At 38.1% G+C, this 18,200-nt stretch overlaps 1 long non-coding RNA gene across 1 annotated transcript; it reads left to right on the top strand.

The window, feature by feature from the left end:
- Positions 1 to 6,199: 6,199 nt before the first annotated feature.
- Positions 6,200 to 11,732, top strand: LOC146649055 (uncharacterized). Its single transcript, XR_014908143.1, has 3 exons — positions 6,200 to 8,534; positions 8,893 to 8,975; positions 10,897 to 11,732. It is a non-coding gene; the product is annotated as an uncharacterized LOC146649055 (long non-coding RNA).
- The last annotated feature ends 6,468 nt before the right edge of the window (positions 11,733 to 18,200 follow it).

The raw sequence follows: 18,200 nt of genomic DNA, 5'->3' as shown, positions 1-18,200 counted from the left end.
AATTGAGGAACCAAACAAAATAAGTGAGGAAATTAGATTAGATTAGATTAGATTAGATTAGATTAGATTAGATTAGATTAGATTAGATTAGATAGAACTTTATTAATCCCTCGGGTGGGTTCCTCTGGGAAATTCGATTTCCAAAAAAGCACAGCACCGACAGAACTTACAAGAACATTAACATGTTCTATAGTAATCTGTATAAATCAAGAACTGAAAAAGAAAATGCAGATATCTTTTTTGATATGATTAAAGATCAGGTTAAAAAATTGGAAGAGGATGATAAAACATGGTTACAAGAAGATTTGAAAATATCCGAATTAGATACAGCTCTAAAACAAATGAAAAATGGAAAATCGCCTGGAATTGATGGTCTAACGATTGAATTTTATAAAACCTTTTGGCAAGACATTAAAGATTTGTTATTTAATGGCTTTTTGGATTGTTTAAAAAATGAAGAACTATCCCCAACAATGAAAACAGGATTAATAACCTTATTACCCAAACCAAACAAAGATTTACAAATGCTAGACAATTGGAGACCCATAACACTTTTATGTAACGACTACAAATTATTAGCCTTAGTATATGCAAATAGGCTTAAAAGCGTCTTAACCAAATTGATTGATGAGTGCCAATCAGCGTTTATTAAAGGAAGGCAGATTCATAATAACATAAGATTAATATTAGATATGATTGACTATCGATCCTTTATTAATTCAGAAAGTCTAATACTATTTATTGACTTTTTTAAGGCATTTGATTCAATAGACCATAATTTTTTATTTAGATCTTTAGAACTTTTTGGATTTGGAAACAAATTTTGCAAAGTGATCAAACTGTTCTACAAGCAAATTTATAGTTATGTTTCGCTCAATCCAGGCATAACATCTAGGATAGACATATTCTGTGGAATTCGACAGGGTTGCCCAATTTCTCCAAAATTATTTATTCTTTGCACTCAATTAATGGCTTACCTCATTGTGAACCATTCAGACATCGAAGGAATAAACATTTTTGATATTGAACTGAAAATAAGTCAGTTTGCAGATGACACAGTAATATTTTTAAAGGATAAATCAATACTCGAGAAAGCATTGAATGTCATTTCAATTTTTTCTAAAGCTTCAGGCTTGTGTCTGAACCTGAAGAAGTGTGAACTTTTGCCACTTTATGATTGTTTGGAAAATAGCATGAGGACGATTCCAGTGAAAAATGAAGTTAAGTATCTAGGCATCTATTTAGACAAAGACATCAACACTAGAGAATCAAAAAACCTAAAAGACAAAATTGATGGCATGTCCAAAACACTAAATCATTGGTTGACGAGAGATATTACAATTTTTGGACGCAATCTATTATCCAAATCAGAGGGCGTCTCAAAGATGGTTTATCCAGCATACTCACTATACATTACCCCGAAAAGCATTAAAAAGATTAACTCTATAATCTATCAATTCATTTGGCGCAATAAAACACATTACATTAAAAAATCACAACTTGTCAAAGATTACGCTAAAGGTGGTATAAAGTCAATTGATTTTCAATCAATGGTTGGAGTATTTAAAATAAACTGGATAAAAGCCTTCCTCTTGAAACCTGACTCCATATGGTTCCATATCCCAAAAAATATTTTCAAAAAGGTGGGAGGGTTGGATTTTCTCCTGAAATGTGGTTTTGATATATTGAAGTTGCCTGTGAAACTGTCAGAATATCATAAGCAGGTCTTGTCTTATTGGAAGATGGTGTTTGCCCATAACTTTTCACCACATTGCTCCACCTTGTGGAATAACAGGACAATTACAATTAATAAGAAGTCATTGTTTATTAAAGAGTGGTTTGAAAAAAACATAATCTTTATAACAGACTTACTTGATGAAAGGGGTCAGTTTCTCTCAGTGGGTGTTTTTAATGCTAAGTTTAACATTCAGTGTTCCCTTAGAGAATATGACAAGGTTTGTAAGGCAATCCCCTTACCTCTGTTGAGTTTGATTCAAGGTTATTTGTATTACTCTAAGGCACAAATTAGTCTACCTTCTTTACATCTAAACCAGATTCCTTTGACGGATAAAAACTGTAATAATAAAACCATGAACAAGATATTTAAAAACAAATTATTTCACGACTTTAACAGTAACACAAAACTAAAAGGGAGTAATGTTAAAATAACGAACAAATATACGCACTTTTTAAAATGGCCTATCCCCCCCAAAGTCAAAGAAATGCAATTTAAAATAATTAATGGATATTACCCAGCAGCTGAAATGCTTAAAAAAAGGTTTGGGTTTGAGGTAGAGCCATGTGGATTTTGTTCACAAAAGGTGGAAAGTATTGATCATTTGTTTTTTTCCTGCTCAGTAACAACTGACTTTTGGCAAGATCTAGTAGACTGGTTGAGTATAAGAATAGATGGGATGACCCCACTGACTCTAACACAAGTTTTATATAATAATGGTGATCCATCTAAGGAACTGTCCATGCTACACAAGGTGGTGATAATTATGGGCAAATACCACGTACACAAATGCAAATGGCAAAGTAAAAGACCTTCCCTAACTGTATTGAAAATTGAATTAAAATCTTTTTTGTCATCTTTAGAATTACTGAGGGATTCATGTAAAGAGGCTGCTTTGATATGCGACAATGGGACTCAATCTCTATCCTTTTAATGATTGTGTTTTTGGTGTACTAAGTAAGCCACATATATGTTAAAGTGTTCACAGAAAAGAAACTGTTATATGTTATAAAAATGGCCTTCATATATTTATGTATATGTATATATGTGTTTTTGTTTTTTTGTTTTGTTTTGTTTTTCGTTTGGTTTCTTATTCAACCTTTTCAAGATGTTGTTGCACTAATGTTGTCTCCCAACGAGAGATTGTAATATGTGCATAAATTTAATTAAAGTATGGAAAAAAAAAAAAAGAGACTGTCACTAACCGATCCGTACCGGAAACCCGATCGGTACCCCGCATGCGCGAAAGGTGTCTACTTCCGGTCGAAGCATTTTACGATAGTATCTGTTAAGATGTTAAGAATAACAAGTATCTCTTAAAATGTTTCCGATAATGAAACATTTAATATAATGTAGACAAAAAAAAAAAGATAAAAAGATAGTGACAGATCGGGACTCCCGATCCTTACTGCGCATGTGCAGGGGTTTTCTTCTTCTTCTGTTCGGTTAATGGTGTACGAGGATACCGCCACCAGGTGGAGAGACTGTGTAACACTTTTTTAAAAAAATTTTTTATTAACAATTGGAACAATACAGTCACAAACAAAATAACACATTATAGTGCAAATGAACTCTCGTGGAGGATAAAAAAAAAATAAAAAAAAAGAAGAACACAGTCAATACAACAAAACTAACAGCAAGGATATGGGGGGAGAGGGCTAGACAAAAGATCCGCAGTATTAACGGGGAAGAAATTAAAAAAAAAAAAAGGAGCACAATATAGGTAATAATCAAAACAGTAGGAAATGGGAAATGTCATCATAGATTGCGGCAAATCTGCTTGACTTCAGTTTTTTAAGTGACATGAAATAATGTTTAAAGTCATTGATGAACCAAGTAAAGGATGGTTTTCTATTCCTCCATTTACAACAATGTATATGGTATTTACCTAACAGGATGACAATGTTAATCACAGTAGAGACAGATGGATGTTGTTTAGCCATATAGAAAATAATATCAGAAATACTAAACTGGGGAATATCATTGATCTTGAGGGATAACCAGCTGTGTAGTTCTAACCAAAAGGCAGCTGACACAGGACATGAGAAAAACAAATGGTGTAATGTTTCACAGGCTGAATCACAAAATGCACACTGGTTAACCTCAAATTTAAACCTCCTCTTTAAAAATTCAGACACAGGATATATATTATTAATTATCTTGAAATGAGTTTCTTTTACTTTTGGGGAGACAGGCCACTGAATGAATTTTGAGAACGCCTTTTCCATGAGTGACTGGTCCCCATGAAGGGCCTGCAAATATCTACCTGAGTTAAACCCCTGGAAAAGAATAGATTTAAAATTCACACTGATAAATTTATTGTTACATTTACTATCATTTAGGATGCCAGTTACCAATTTTTAGGTTTGGCAGCGCTGGATTGACCTCAGAGTGTAGCATTGTGTTGCATATCAGCTGCCTTAGGGCCAAAGGGATAGCACAGCAAACTTTTCTGTATTCTTTTAATGGACAATTAAAGTTGTGTCTCTTTGAGAAAGGCACGTAATCCAATAGAGCACCACTCAAATCCAGCAAGTCAGTTACAAACAAGATACCACTCTCAAACCAGTTCCTGATAAATAATGTCTTTTTGTTAGCAGTTATCACTCTATTGTTCCATAGGGTCGACATGTGAGGAGAAAAGTTGTGTGTAAACATCATTTTCCAAAAATGAAGAATCTGTTTGTGAAAATTAGAGAGTGTAACAGGTATTTTACTAGTCTCAAAGTCACATTTTAATAGAAAATCAATTCCTCCTAGTTCCTTAAATAAAGATCTGGGTATATGAAACCACATGGAATCAGACTGAGATAAGCAAGCTCTGAGCCAGTTGATCTTAAAAGTTCCGATCAGTGATTCAAAGTCTAAGGCTCTGACACCACCCTTCTTATAGTCTTTAACCAACTGTGATCTCTTAATATAGTGGGTTTTGTTTTTCCATAGGAATTGAAAAATAATTGAGTTGGCTTTCCTAATATTTTGGGGAGAAACATAAAGAGAATGACATGGGTAAATTAATTTAGAGATACCTTCAGCTTTGGAAAGGATGACTCTGCCAAATATAGTGATATCCCTGGTCAACCAACGACTAAGGGATTTCTTCATGTCGACGATACGATTGCAGATGTTGTCGTCTTCTCTTCGGGACATATTTTTAGAAATCACTATACCTAAATATTTAACTTCCAGTTCAACTCTTATAGAAGCTATATTAGAATCAGAACACGTGTGAATAGGTAACAATTCACATTTGTTAATATTCAGACATAGTCCTGACGCCTGGGAGAATAATGAGATAGTGTTAAGCGCTTTAGCTACCATGGATTTATCTCTTAAAAACAATGCAGTATTGTCAGCAAACTGGCTTATTTTGAATTCCTTGTCAAAAATGTTAATACCATACAAATCAGAGTCTTTTTGGATGATAAGTGCCAGCAGTTGAGTGGTTAATATGAACAATTTGGGGGAAATAGGGCATCCCTGACGGATACCTCTCTGCACTTCAAACCTAGGTGTCATTCCAGGGTTAAGCGAGACAGAGCTAGAAATGTTACTGTAAAACATTTTGATCACATTACAAAAGTTTTCCCCAAAACCCAGGAAATTCAAGGCTTTAAGCAGGAAGGGATGTTCAACCGTGTCAAAAGCCTTATAAAAGTCCAAAAACAACACTAAGCTTTCTGTCTTTATATACTGGCGATAATCAAGCATATCAAAAATCAATCTAATGTGATTGTGTATATGTCTTCCTTTTATAAACGCCGACTGACATTCATCCACTAAATGTGTTAAACAATCATTTAAGCGGTTCGCATATACATGAGCCAGTAATTTATAATCATTACACAGAAGGGTTTTGGGTCTCCAATTATCCAGAAGTAGTTTGTCTTTGTTGGGTTTTGGAATTAAAGTGATTAAACCTTGTTTCATTGTAGGTGAAAGATTAGTTGATGAGATACATTCTAAGTAAGCACTGTAAAGAGTTAATCTAATGTCATGCCAGAAAAAGGAGTAAAATTCCACTGTTAGCCCATCAATACCTGGTGATTTGCCCCTGGGCATTTGTCCGATTGCCTTGTCCAGCTCTTCGATTGCAAGTTTACTCTCCATACGAACCTTTATATCCACATCCAATGTCCCATTAAGGCCTCTAAGACTTTCCAGAAACACAGTGCCATTCTCCGTTGAATAGGTTGACTTGTAAAGGTTACTGTAAAAATGAAGTATTTCCACGTTTATTTTGTCATGGTCCTCAGTCAAAACCCCCTTGATATTCAGTGATTGAATCTTCTTATTTGATTGTCTGTATTTTTCTAAATTAAAAAAGTAGGAAGAGTTTTTCTCACCCTCCTCAATCCACCGGGCTCTTGAACGAACATAGGCACCATTGGCTTTCTCTAAGAACATTTTGTCTAGTTGAGATTGAAAAGTGTTTAGTTGTATATGTTCGTCCAGAGATAAATCCTGTTTGCAGCATAGCCTGTTAATTCTTTCAATAATGCTTTGTTGCTCCTGTCTTTTCTGTTTAGCAATGGATTTGCTAATTTGAATTGCTACCTGTTTAACTTGGAATTTAAACCATTCCCATTTGCTCACATGTGACATATCTAGTTTATCAATTTCCACAATTAAATTTCTCACTTCAAGGCAGAAGTTGTCATTATGCAGAAAGTTGTTGTTGAATTTCCAAATAAGGGATTGATGTTTCACCTTGGTTAATGAGATGAATAAGGAAATCAAACAGTGATCAGTTAGAGGGGAAGCTGAGATTTCACACTTAGAAATGTTATTGATCAAATTGTTAGAGACTAACCAGTAATCAATCCTGGAACACTGACCATTATTAGATGAATTAAACCAAGTAAATTGAGATACAGATGGATTTTTCAGTCTCCAAGCGTCACAGAGACTAACTTTGTTGACCAAATTAAGGATACTTTCATCGTAACTGTGGCATGAGGTCCTGGATGGAAGACGATCTACAGAGGGATCAGGAGCTACGTTAAAGTCTCCCCCCACAACAACTTTGTCAACAAGATAGCTCAATTTCCATTGCTCTAACTGTTCACAAAGGAAGGTTAGAAGTTTCTTATTCTGAGCTCTATTAGTATAACCATATACACACAGCAGAATGTATTTTGAACCATTAATCTCTGACACTATCATCAGCCAATGACCATCAGAATCACTTTTACAGTCTATGACATTTCCCGGAAACCTATTAAATAAAATCATCACTCCAGCTGAGTGAGACGTACCATGACTAAAGAAAACAGATTCACCCCACTGTGTTTTCCAGAACTTTGTGTCTGCCTCTGCCGAATGGGTCTCTTGTAGAAAGACACAGTTAGCCTGTTGCTCCTTGCAAAAAAGAAAGATAGCCTTACGCTTCACAATGTTTCTTAGCCCCCTGATGTTCAAGGAAATAACAGATAACATATAACACTATTACAAAAGTATTGGGGAAAAGAAAAAGAAACTTAAGAAGACACGCAGGAACGAGCAGCCGTGTCCTGTATAAAATAACTATTCAGTGCAATAACCCTTAACAACCGGGAAATTTTAAATTAAATGACATGCTAAGCAATAGGCTTAATCAACAGCAGCATACCTGAGAGGTGTAAAAGGTCACACAAAAGAAAATCAGTTCGGGTCCACTCTTTGGTTATCAATCAGAGCGTAGCCGTCCTTCAAAAACGCTCCCTTTCCCTTACTCCTGGAACCCTGGACCAGCGGCCACAGCTTAACTCGAGCCTCCCGATCTTCCTTGGAGAAGTCTTCTTTGAAGTGGATGTTCATCTCCTTGCAAACCCTCGCATGCCTCGATTTCTTCCAGACGTCGTCCCGGACCGTTCTCATGCCAAACTGGATAATTATGGCTCTCGGGGACCCGGAAGATGCAGCGTTCCCCTTCTTTCCCAGCCGATGAACAGTATCAACAGTCTCTCTCAGTTTATCCACAGACAAGGGCACAACTCTGGTGAGAATCCCGATAACTGACTCTCTCGTGTTTTCATCATCTTTCTCAGGAAGACCAGTCAGCCTTAGGTTCCATCTCCTCTTATATCGAGCATGTTCCTCACAGGAGCTGCGCAGGGATTTGTTTTCTTTCTGCAGCTCACCAACTTTCTCCTGGAGTTCTACTATACTTTCTTTATTTTTTCTTATTTCCGCCGTGTTCATGTCAATGCGCTTTTCAAACTTACGCAGCAACGCCGTCTGTTCATCCATCTTTTGCGTTAACACATTGAATGCTTGCAAGATTGCTGCGGCGGTGTCCTCCTCCTCCAGCGGCTGCGCTCGCACCCCTCTTGCTTTCTTCGGGTTAGGGCTTTTCGTCAGAGTGTGAGCCCAGTTGATTCTGGAGTCCTTGGAAGTCATGTCAGTGATCTCCAAATCTTGAATATCCTCCTCGTCACACGCCTCTCTCAATACCGAAACGTTGTAGTTATGATCCATCGCGATCATAGGACAAGTATCAAAATTAACCCCGGACAAATTACAAATTAAAGCTGGTTTACAGTTAGTTCTCCAGTGGCTGGTTGAAGTGCACAAAAAGCGCAAAAAACGGGTTATTGCTTTTAATAAATTCAGAGTTCCAGGACAAAAAAAAGCCAAAAAGTTTGGACGCCTGCAGTAAAGTTGCTGCTCACTCCGCCATCTTGTCGTATCCTGTGTAACACTCCCGCCCACACAACCGCTGGACGTGGCCGCAAACACGCCCCCTACACTTTTTACGTAGCACCTGTGGCTCGAGTTTTTTGCTGGTTTCCCGCGACTGACGACTCGTTTAATTAAGGTAAAAATACAACCATGTCACTGTTATAAGAAAAGACACACAGCTTATCGTCTTATAGTTCTAAAATCGCTCTGTTGTTAATGCGTTTGCTAGATTAGCCGCTAGCATGCGCGCTGTGTTGGAGGCTTGTTGCTAGCTAGTTAGCGATGCTACACACTCTAATAGTCTGTGTTATTGAAGGATTCAGCCCTCCTTATGGTTTTTTTTTTATCCATTTTTAGACAGCGATGAGATCATCTGCACACTCTACACATGCTCAGAGTTACTGTTAATATCAGAAATATAATGCTGTCCTCTGGTTTTATACATTTTAAACATTTGGTTAAAATCTCAATGTTTTATACATTCATTGGTGCAGACCCTGAATTGGGACACAGCCTAGTGGTGCCGAGCTGGCGCACCGAGTAGTTCCTGTTACCTGCTGTGTGTCTGTTTTTACAGGTAAGCTGGGTTCCAAATAATACATATGTGATAGACAACAGTAGCAATCGAAAAGCTAGAGAGCCAATTCACGAGTTTAAGGGTTGATAACGATGAATCACCACCAGCTGTTGCTAAAAGCACCTTTATGATCTGAGCATGCGCAGAATGATCCACAGCGCTCCTTTGATCTTCTCGAACGATCATTGTGACGTCACGGTGACATAACAATGATCCTTTCAGAACATCAAAGGAGCATTGTGATGTCACAGGGACATCACGTTCTCTGCACACCCACCAAGTCTATAAATAGAGGAGGTCGTTAACAGTTTACATCAGAAAGAGCCAGTTGTTTTAGACAAAGCTGACCTTAGACAAAGCTGACCTTTGCATTTAAATCATTCAGAGATTTAACTTTTTTGACACTTTTGAGCTTTAAACCTCTAAAGAAATGTCACAGGGAAACGGTGATCAGTTAGACCCACTGCAGCGTATGGCAGATGCACTCAGGGAAGCACACGTACAACTCACGGAAGACAACGCAGAACTCAGTGAAAATTGCATAGAATTAAGTCAACTTATCGGACAAGTCAGTGGAGAAAACACACAACTCAGTGAAAACTACATACAACTCAATCAAGAAAACGCACAACTCAGTGAAAACTACCTACAACTCAATCAAGAAAACACACAACTGAGTCAAGCAAACGCACAACTCGGGCAAGGAAACGCACAACTGAGTCAAGAAAACACACAACTCAGTCAAGCAAACGCACAACTCGGGCAAGGAAACGCACAATTGAGGCAAGAGATGGCAGAACTCAGACAAACTGTGGAAAATCTTCAGCGCCCAGCGGTACATGAACAAGAGACAACAGAAAGAGAATCGCCTGGTTCGTGGGGTCTAAACCTACTTAAAGTAGGTTTAACTGTTGCCGGATGTGTCATTGCTCTTCCTGCAGCTTTCTGGGTCGCCTCTAAGATTTTCGGCTGAAGCGAATGTCCCGCTCTGTGGGGTCATGATTATTGTCATGACCCCACAGAGCGGGGATGGCTTGCGTGTGCTTGCATGCACACGTCCCATCGACAATTGTGGACCAGTTACCCTTTAAAAACAGTAATGATGTTTTCCAGCCACAGTCCACCTTCATCCTGGCGTTGTTCCCGCTGGTGCAGGGTCCGCTCCTCAGCAAAGGTTTCTCCGTTTGGTTCTGTCCAAGGCGTCCTCAGGTGACGCGTTGATGTCTTCCTTGATTTTGTCCATCCACCGTTTTTTCGGTCTGCCTCGAGGCCGGCGCCGTCTGGGTCGATCCTTAATAGTCGTTTTTGCTGAGTTCCCATCGCTTCGAATCACGTGTCCATACCACCTCAGGCGGGATTCGAGCATCTTTTGAACTCGAGCCACAGTCCACCGACCTGTCATAAATACGCTGTGCTCTCCTTTATGTTTGATTTTATTTTGCCCCTCACCTCCCAACCAGTCATGGCAGAAGACCGCCCCTCCCTGAGCCTGGTTCTGCCAGAGGTTTCTTCCTGTTAAAAGGGAGTTTTTCCTCTCCACCGTTGCCAGAGTGCTTGCTCATAGGGGATCATTTGATTGTTGGGTTGAATTTTTGGATTTCATTTCATTGGCTTGAACTGAAAAACCTAAAAATTCAGCTGAGGGGTTCACATAGTGGAGAGCACTACATTTGTTAACTGCACTTTGTTTATTTGTGGATTTTTAGTTCTTCCTACTACAAAAACTACAAATGAAAACAAGGCAGTTAGCAGCAAATGAAAATAAATAAAACACATTAAAAAAATCTGCTACTGCTCTGTGTGTTTACTTTAGTGAACACTGTTTGTTTTTGTGTTAGAAGATTATAGATTGTCCTGACGTGTCCACAGACGTGTGGATTTGTGTGCTGCTGTGTTCACTTGTGTGTTTTTGTGCACTCAGGAGGACGGTACCTGTCTCGTCGTCATCTCGTAGACAAATATTTGACGACGTCTAGAAGAGAAGTCTGAGTCGCCGTCCAAACGTCTGCCTGCAGCACAACCTCCGTCTCTCAGCGCTCGGCATGCACACTGAATAAGAGCCCTCAGGTGAACTTCTCTCACCTGCATAAACACTTTGCATCGGTTTCTCGGCTGCAGGTCCATGAAGGCACTTTTGGAGGAATGTTATGGTCTGACCATCATCCTTCAGCTCACTCTGAACTCGCTGAGCAGCTCTCTGGCGTCTCTGTGAGGACCTGCAGGAACACTTCTCCAGACTTCTTGAAGGACATTCAAAGCTCTTCTGCCTTCTGTTGATGATGTTGATGACTCCACACTGTTTATGTCCTGCTGAGCTTTGTGCTCTGGGAATGCCAGACCATGACTGATAGTGTTATTGTCACTGCTTATATCTGAAGTCCTGCTGGCAGAAATGCCCTTCAGTCAGAAAGGTTGATGGTCAGGATGAACCTGGACACTTCTTTGCACACGTGTGTCGTATCTTTTGAATGATAAGTGCTGACAGAGACAGACGTGAGTCTGTATTTATATTTCTTGCAGCCTGTTAGCACTGTACCTCCTGCCTTTCCAAACGGCTCTTCTGTGTTTCTGTCTCATCGTTCTGCTGATGAACATTTGTCGACCACCGTGATCTCAGCATGTCGTCCTGGTTCTGGAGAGCAGACGTGTGTTGATCTGAGTCCTGTGATTTCCAGTAGTGATTTATTCCCAAGACAAAATCAAATCGTCCTCTGCTGCCGTGTTGTTGCACAATAAAAACGATGCAGCTGTCAGAAACGGTCCGGCCCTGGTTATTGTCTCAGATACGACGCTCGTCTTATCCTGTCTGCTTCTGTCGGTTTCCTTCATTTACTTCTTGTTATTTTCCTAAAATGTGCTCCAGAGTGACAAATATATCTGCTGGAGTTGATGCTGCCCTAAAACCTCTGTGACATCGTTGCACTCACTGCTAACAGGAAAGCCAGAGGAGCAGACGCATCCCAGCAAAACACTGATGCAGCTTTTTCACATTAAATGGAAGTGATATCAGATACAGTCCTGATTAAAGGTTTAAGACCACTTGAAAAATGGCAAAAATCATAGTTTGCATGGTTGGATCTTAACAAATGTTGTTACTAAGAAAATGTTTTCTTCACAAATGCAGACATTTCAAAGCTAAACGACATGATTTTGAAAATGAGAAGTGATATTAAGTGTATTCATTGTTAATCACAGAATCATAATTCATACATGATTTCATTGATAGTTATGTGTTTAACTGCTCAGCACTGATCAGGATATAACCAGGAATAAGTTTAAGCTGTATGATAGATCAGAAAATATAATATAGACGAGCTTCACACAGAGTGTGTGTGTGTGTGTGTGTGTGTGTGTGTGTGTCTGTGTGTGTGTGTGTGTGTGTGTGTCTGTGAGTGTGTGTGTGTGTGTCTGTGTGTGTGTGTGTGTGTGTGTGTGTCTGTGTGAGTGTGTGTGTGTGTGTGTGTGTGTGTGAGTGTGTGTGTCTGTGTGTGTGTGTGTGTGTCTGTGAGTGTGTCTGTCTGTGTGTGTGAGTGTGAGTGTGTGTGTGTCTGTGAGTGTGAGTGTGTGTGTGTGTGCGTGCGTGTGTCTGTGTGTGTGTGCGTGCGTGTGTCTGTGAGTGTGTGTGTGTGTGTCTGTGAGTGTGTGTGTGTGTGTGTGTGTGTCTGTGTGTGTGCATGTGGCAGCTCCAATTATAGAGCCAGCATTCCTCACTAGTTTGTCTCCTCTCCTTGCATCCTTGTTTCTGATGATGCCCCCCAGCAGACTGCAGCAGCACGCTTTCGGTGGTGTCGAGCCAAACGGACTTTAACGTGTGTTTGAACGAGCTGACGGTTCACTCGTTAAGCTGAAAGAAAGATGCTTTAATCACAGCAGTCACACATGTGTCCACTGCACCATCTGGTGCAGGCCCAGGCTCTTCCAGCAGCCACCAGGCCCAGGCTCTTCCAGCAGCCACCAGGCCCAGGCTCTTCCAGCAGCCACCAGGCCCAGGATCCTCCAGCAGCCACCAGGCCCAGGCTCTTCCAGCAGCCACTAGGCCCAGGATCCTCCTGCTCCACCAGGCCCAGGAGCGTTAAGATGCCGCCTAAGAGGAGCAACGTTAATGAGGAGGAACTGGAGGACATAAAGAAATCCCTAAACTTTATGTCTGAAGAAATAACAACAATTTCAAAACAACAAAAACTGATACTCAATTTAATGGATGATATTAAAGAACTAAGAAGGCAGAGCGAGGAAAAGGACAAGAAGATTGCTATGCTGGAAGGACGGGTGTCAGATCTGGAACAATATTCAAGAGTAAATGATGTGATAGTGACAGGACTGGAAACCAAGCATCAGACATACGCACGGGTAGCAGCAGCAGAGAGAGGGGAGCCACCCGAGCAAGAGCTACGCTCTTTGGAAGAGCAGGTAATGGCCTTCTTTAAAAGCAAAGGTATAGAAATGGACAGTAAAAATATTGAGGGATGCCATCCTCTTCCGAGAAAAAATCAAATACCTGCCATTATCATTCGTTTTGTTAATAGAAAACAGAAAAAAGAACTGTTCAAGCAAGGAAGAAAGCTAAAAGGTACAAATGTTTATTTAAATGAACACCTAATCAAGAAAAATGCAGACATTGCAAGACAAGCAAGAATATTAAGAAAACAGAAGAAAATACAGTCAACTTGGACGTCAGACTGTAAAATATTCATTAAGTTAAATGGAACACCAGAGCAGGCTAAGGTTCTAGTCATCAAAGAGATGACTGAACTAGAAAAATATAACTGATAAATGCAAAGCAGTGCTAAATATGATGTGACCGTCCAAGTGCTCAACCAACGCAGATGTCTGACAATTTTCAACTAACAACTCATATAGATATTGAAAATAAGACATTGATGTATGACAGCAACATAGATCCTGATTGTAATTTCTTTAACAATAAGACAAATGAATGCAATTATTATACAAATGAGCAACTTAAAAAGGAATTCAAGGTAGAACAGGGTATAACAATGGTTCACTTTAATAGTCGAAGCTTATATGCAAACTTTCAATCCATCAAAGACTACATAACACAGTTTGAACAGCCATTCAATGTGATAGCCATATCGGAGACCTGGATAACTCCTGGAAAAGAAGAAGACTTTAAAATAAATGGATATGAATTCCTTCATGTAGACAGGATCAACAAGAAAGGAGGTGGGGTGGCACTTTACATTGATAAAAACCTAAAGTACAAAAGAATGGGAAGAATGACAACTGTTATTGATGGAGTGATGGAATGTTTATCAGTGGAAATAAGTATAGAAAAAAGGAAAAACCTAATTGTCAGTTGTATATATAGAACACCAGGATCTAAGATTGAGATATTTAAGGATAATATGGAGGACTTATTTACAAATATAAATCAGAAAAGAATGTTTATTTGTGGGGACTTTAATATTGACTTATTGAATCCAAATCATAATAAGAGTACAGAAGAATTTATTGATTCCATGTACAGCATCGGTTTATTTCCACTGATAACAAGACCGACCAGAATAACATCTCATTGTGCAACTCTATTAGATAATATATTTACAAATATAATAGAAGGAAAGATAAAAAGTGGGCTGTTAATCAATGATATAAGTGACCATTTACCAGTCTTTGCATCGTATAATTGCCATTATAAAGTGAACAACGATGGACATAAGATTATTTACAAAAGAATAAGAACAGAGAAGACCTTAAATTGTCTTAGAAATGAACTTTTAAAGCAAGATTGGAATATTGTATATGAACAAACAGAAGTTAATAAAGCTTACGAAGGATTTTTAAGAACATTTAACACATTACTTGATAAAAACTGCCCAGTAATTGAAATCAATAGGAAACACAACTATGCAGGAAGACCATGGATGACAAAAGGACTACAAAATGCCAGCAAAAAAAAAGAATACCCTATATCGAGAATTCATAAAAAAGAGAACAATAGAAACTGAAATGAAGTATAAAACTTACAAAAATAAATTAACTAATATAATGAGATCCTGTAAAAGAGAGTATTACATTAAAAGGTTAGAACACAATAAAGATAACACAAGAGATATATGGAATGTATTAAACAGAATAATCAAAAATGAAACAAGGAATAATGATTACCCTGGGTACTTTATAGAAGGGACAAGAAGTATTAATAACATGGAGGAGATAGTAAATGGCTTTAATGAATTCTTCGTAAACATAGGGCCAAAACTGGCAGAAGAAATAAAGGTTGATGGAATAGAAAGGGACACTGGTGAAAATATTGAAAGGAATAATAGCTCAATGTTTTTAAGAGCAGTGGAAGAGAAAGAGATTTATGACATGGTTAGAGGACTTAAGAACAAAACCAGTACAGACTGGAATGATATTGATATGGTAACGGTAAAGACAGTTATTGATGGTATCGTAAAACCATTAAAATATATATTCAACTTGTCGTTTCAAAAAGGAGTTTTTCCACAAAAAATGAAAGTTGCTAAAGTTATTCCCATTTACAAAACCGGTGAAAGACATCATTTTACAAACTATAGACCAGTGTCAATACTCTCCCAGTTCTCTAAGATACTGGAAAAACTCTTCATAAAAAGATTTGACAGTTTTGTGGAAAAATATGAATTAATGACAGATAGTCAGTATGGGTTCAGAAACAACAGATCAACAGCTTTGGCACTGATAGATTTAATGGAAAAGATAACGGAATGTATGGATAATAAGAGGTGTGCGCTCGGAGTTTTCTTAGATCTAAAGAAGGCGTTTGATACTGTTAATCATGAAATTCTATTAAAAAAACTGGAAAAGTACGGGTTTAGGGGAGTGGTTTTGGAATGGTTAAAAAGCTATGTAGGGAATAGGCAACAATATGTACAAATAAATGAATATAAATCTAATTTGATGGATATAGCTTGTGGAGTACCTCAAGGTTCAGTACTGGGTCCAAAAATGTTTATTATGTACTTAAATGATATCTGCAGAGTATCGGAGATTTTAAAGTTTGTAATATTTGCAGATGACACAAATATACTGTGTGCAGGTGGGGAGTTGCCACAGGTTTTGGAAATGATCACACAGGAATTAACGATATTAAAGAAGTGGTTTGATATAAATAAATTATCATTGAATCTCGATAAAACCAAATTTATGTTGTTTGGAAACCAAAAGAAAAACATCGAAGTAGAAATATGTGTTGACAATGTATATTTAGAAAGAGTAAATGAAATAAAATTTCTTGGGGTGATCATTGACCACGAGCTCTGTTGGAAGCCACACATTACTTATGTTCGGGGGAAATTGGCACGGGGCATTGCCGTCCTGGGAAAAGCAAAGCATATGTTGGATCAGAAAGCACTGCACATTTTATACTGTGCTTTACTACTGCCATATATGAGCTACTGTGTAGAGGTCTGGGGAAACACATACAAAAGTAACACACAAACAATAACTATAATACAGAAAAGGGCCATTAGATTAATAAATAATGTAGGGTACAGGGACCATACAAATGCACTCTTTGTCAAAATGCAAGCTATTAAATTCCAAGACTTGGTGAAGCTTAAAACAGCGCAAATAATGTATAAAGTAAGAAATAAATTGCTTCCCAAAGAAATCTGTAAATTGTTCATAGAAAGAGAAGGTGGGTATAACTTAAGAGGGAAATGGAATTTAAAAATACAAAGTGCTAGAACAACTTTAAGAACTATGTCAATCTCAATTTCAGGAGTTAAATTATGGAACAGTCTAACAGAAGAAATAAAAGACAGTCAAAACATAAAACAGTTTAAAGTAAAATATAAAAACCTAATTTTAAATAAGTATAAGAATGAAGAAAACGGGGTTAACCCAGGATGGTAATGTTGCTGGTAATGGTGTTGCGGTTCTTTTTTGGTTGTTTTTTTGTTTTTTTTGTTTTGTTTTGTTTTGTTTTGTTGTTTTTCCATAACTTGTGTATCTGCAAATATACACATTCTGTATTTTTCATATGAAAGAAACTATACTGTGGTGGGGCTTGCTAATTTCTTGTTTTTGATTTATGTATGTTATGTTTTGTTTTACTTCATATGTTTATATGTTTCATATGTTGTTTGTTTAATTTAAGACAAAAAAAAATTTAAATGAATGAGAGGTAAAACTTGAGGGGGTAGGGACAAATAAGTAAATACTTCAGCCTACTCCTTTTCAAACAAATAATGGAATGATATTTTGTAATGATTGTGAAGGCACATGTTTGAAATGTTTGAAATAAAAATGAACTGAACTGAACTGAACTCTTCTTGTTTACACTCGTAATAACACAAACACTAAATCCTCCTGTTTGTAGCAGTGTGTACACCTGAGACTGTCACCTGTCTGTCTGTCCTGCACTCTCTCTCTGTTTCTTTCTCTCTGATTGTGGAATAAAAGTATGAACATGTGTTTATAAGTTACACTTGTGTTTGAATCCTGCAGCTTATCACACATTTGATTTCCATGTGTGACGACTGCAAGTGTCCAGAGTGAGGACAGACTGAGGGACCCACTGCTGCACATCATCTGTGAGGCTTTGCAGCCCTGATGATCCACCAGGACAAACTCAGCAGTGTGTGAGGAAGAGGAGGAGGAAGAGCCAGCAGCAGCTGACAGATGGAGAGAATAGACAGACTGTTCCCTGTTTGTGAAGGACTGCTAGGAAAGTTTAACTGTCTGTGCTGAATCAGTCTTATTAGGTAATGTTCAAATAATGTGATCATCCCAGTGTTTCCAGTGTGGAGAAAGTACTCAGGGCCTTCAAGCTACACACTATGAAAGGCAGCAACAAGTTTAATGTTCAGAAACCTAAAGTATGCATCAGCAGCAGAATGGAGCTAAAATAAATGTTGGTTTCAGTTCTATGAAGCTTTGAGTATTTTGGATCAGTAGCTGCTGTGTTTGTTGCATCATATTGCTGTAACTGTTTATATGCTTTATATATTCTGAGCTAAGTTGATCTATAGTGTTACATCATATTCTATAAGGATGTTATGTGTTTGTAGACTTTCTGCCCAGTTTGACCCATTTAGCAGACGTCAGCCTGTTTAAGGCTCTGATGTCTATTCTGTGTGACTTACAGCAGTTATGACATGGTCTGATTTTCTCACCCAATAAAGGAATATTTCATATATCAGTCTACTCTTCATTCTATCAGACACAGTTATCACAGCTCCTACATTTGCTTTTTACACATGTATGTAAGCATTGAGC

This window comes from Rhamphochromis longiceps, linkage group LG17, assembly GCF_057381845.1.
Source record: "Rhamphochromis longiceps isolate RC_006_pf linkage group LG17, R_longiceps_female_GT1.1, whole genome shotgun sequence".
NCBI classification, from domain to species: Eukaryota; Metazoa; Chordata; class Actinopteri; order Cichliformes; family Cichlidae; genus Rhamphochromis; species Rhamphochromis longiceps.
This window is presented reverse-complemented; position numbering and strand designations above follow the sequence as displayed.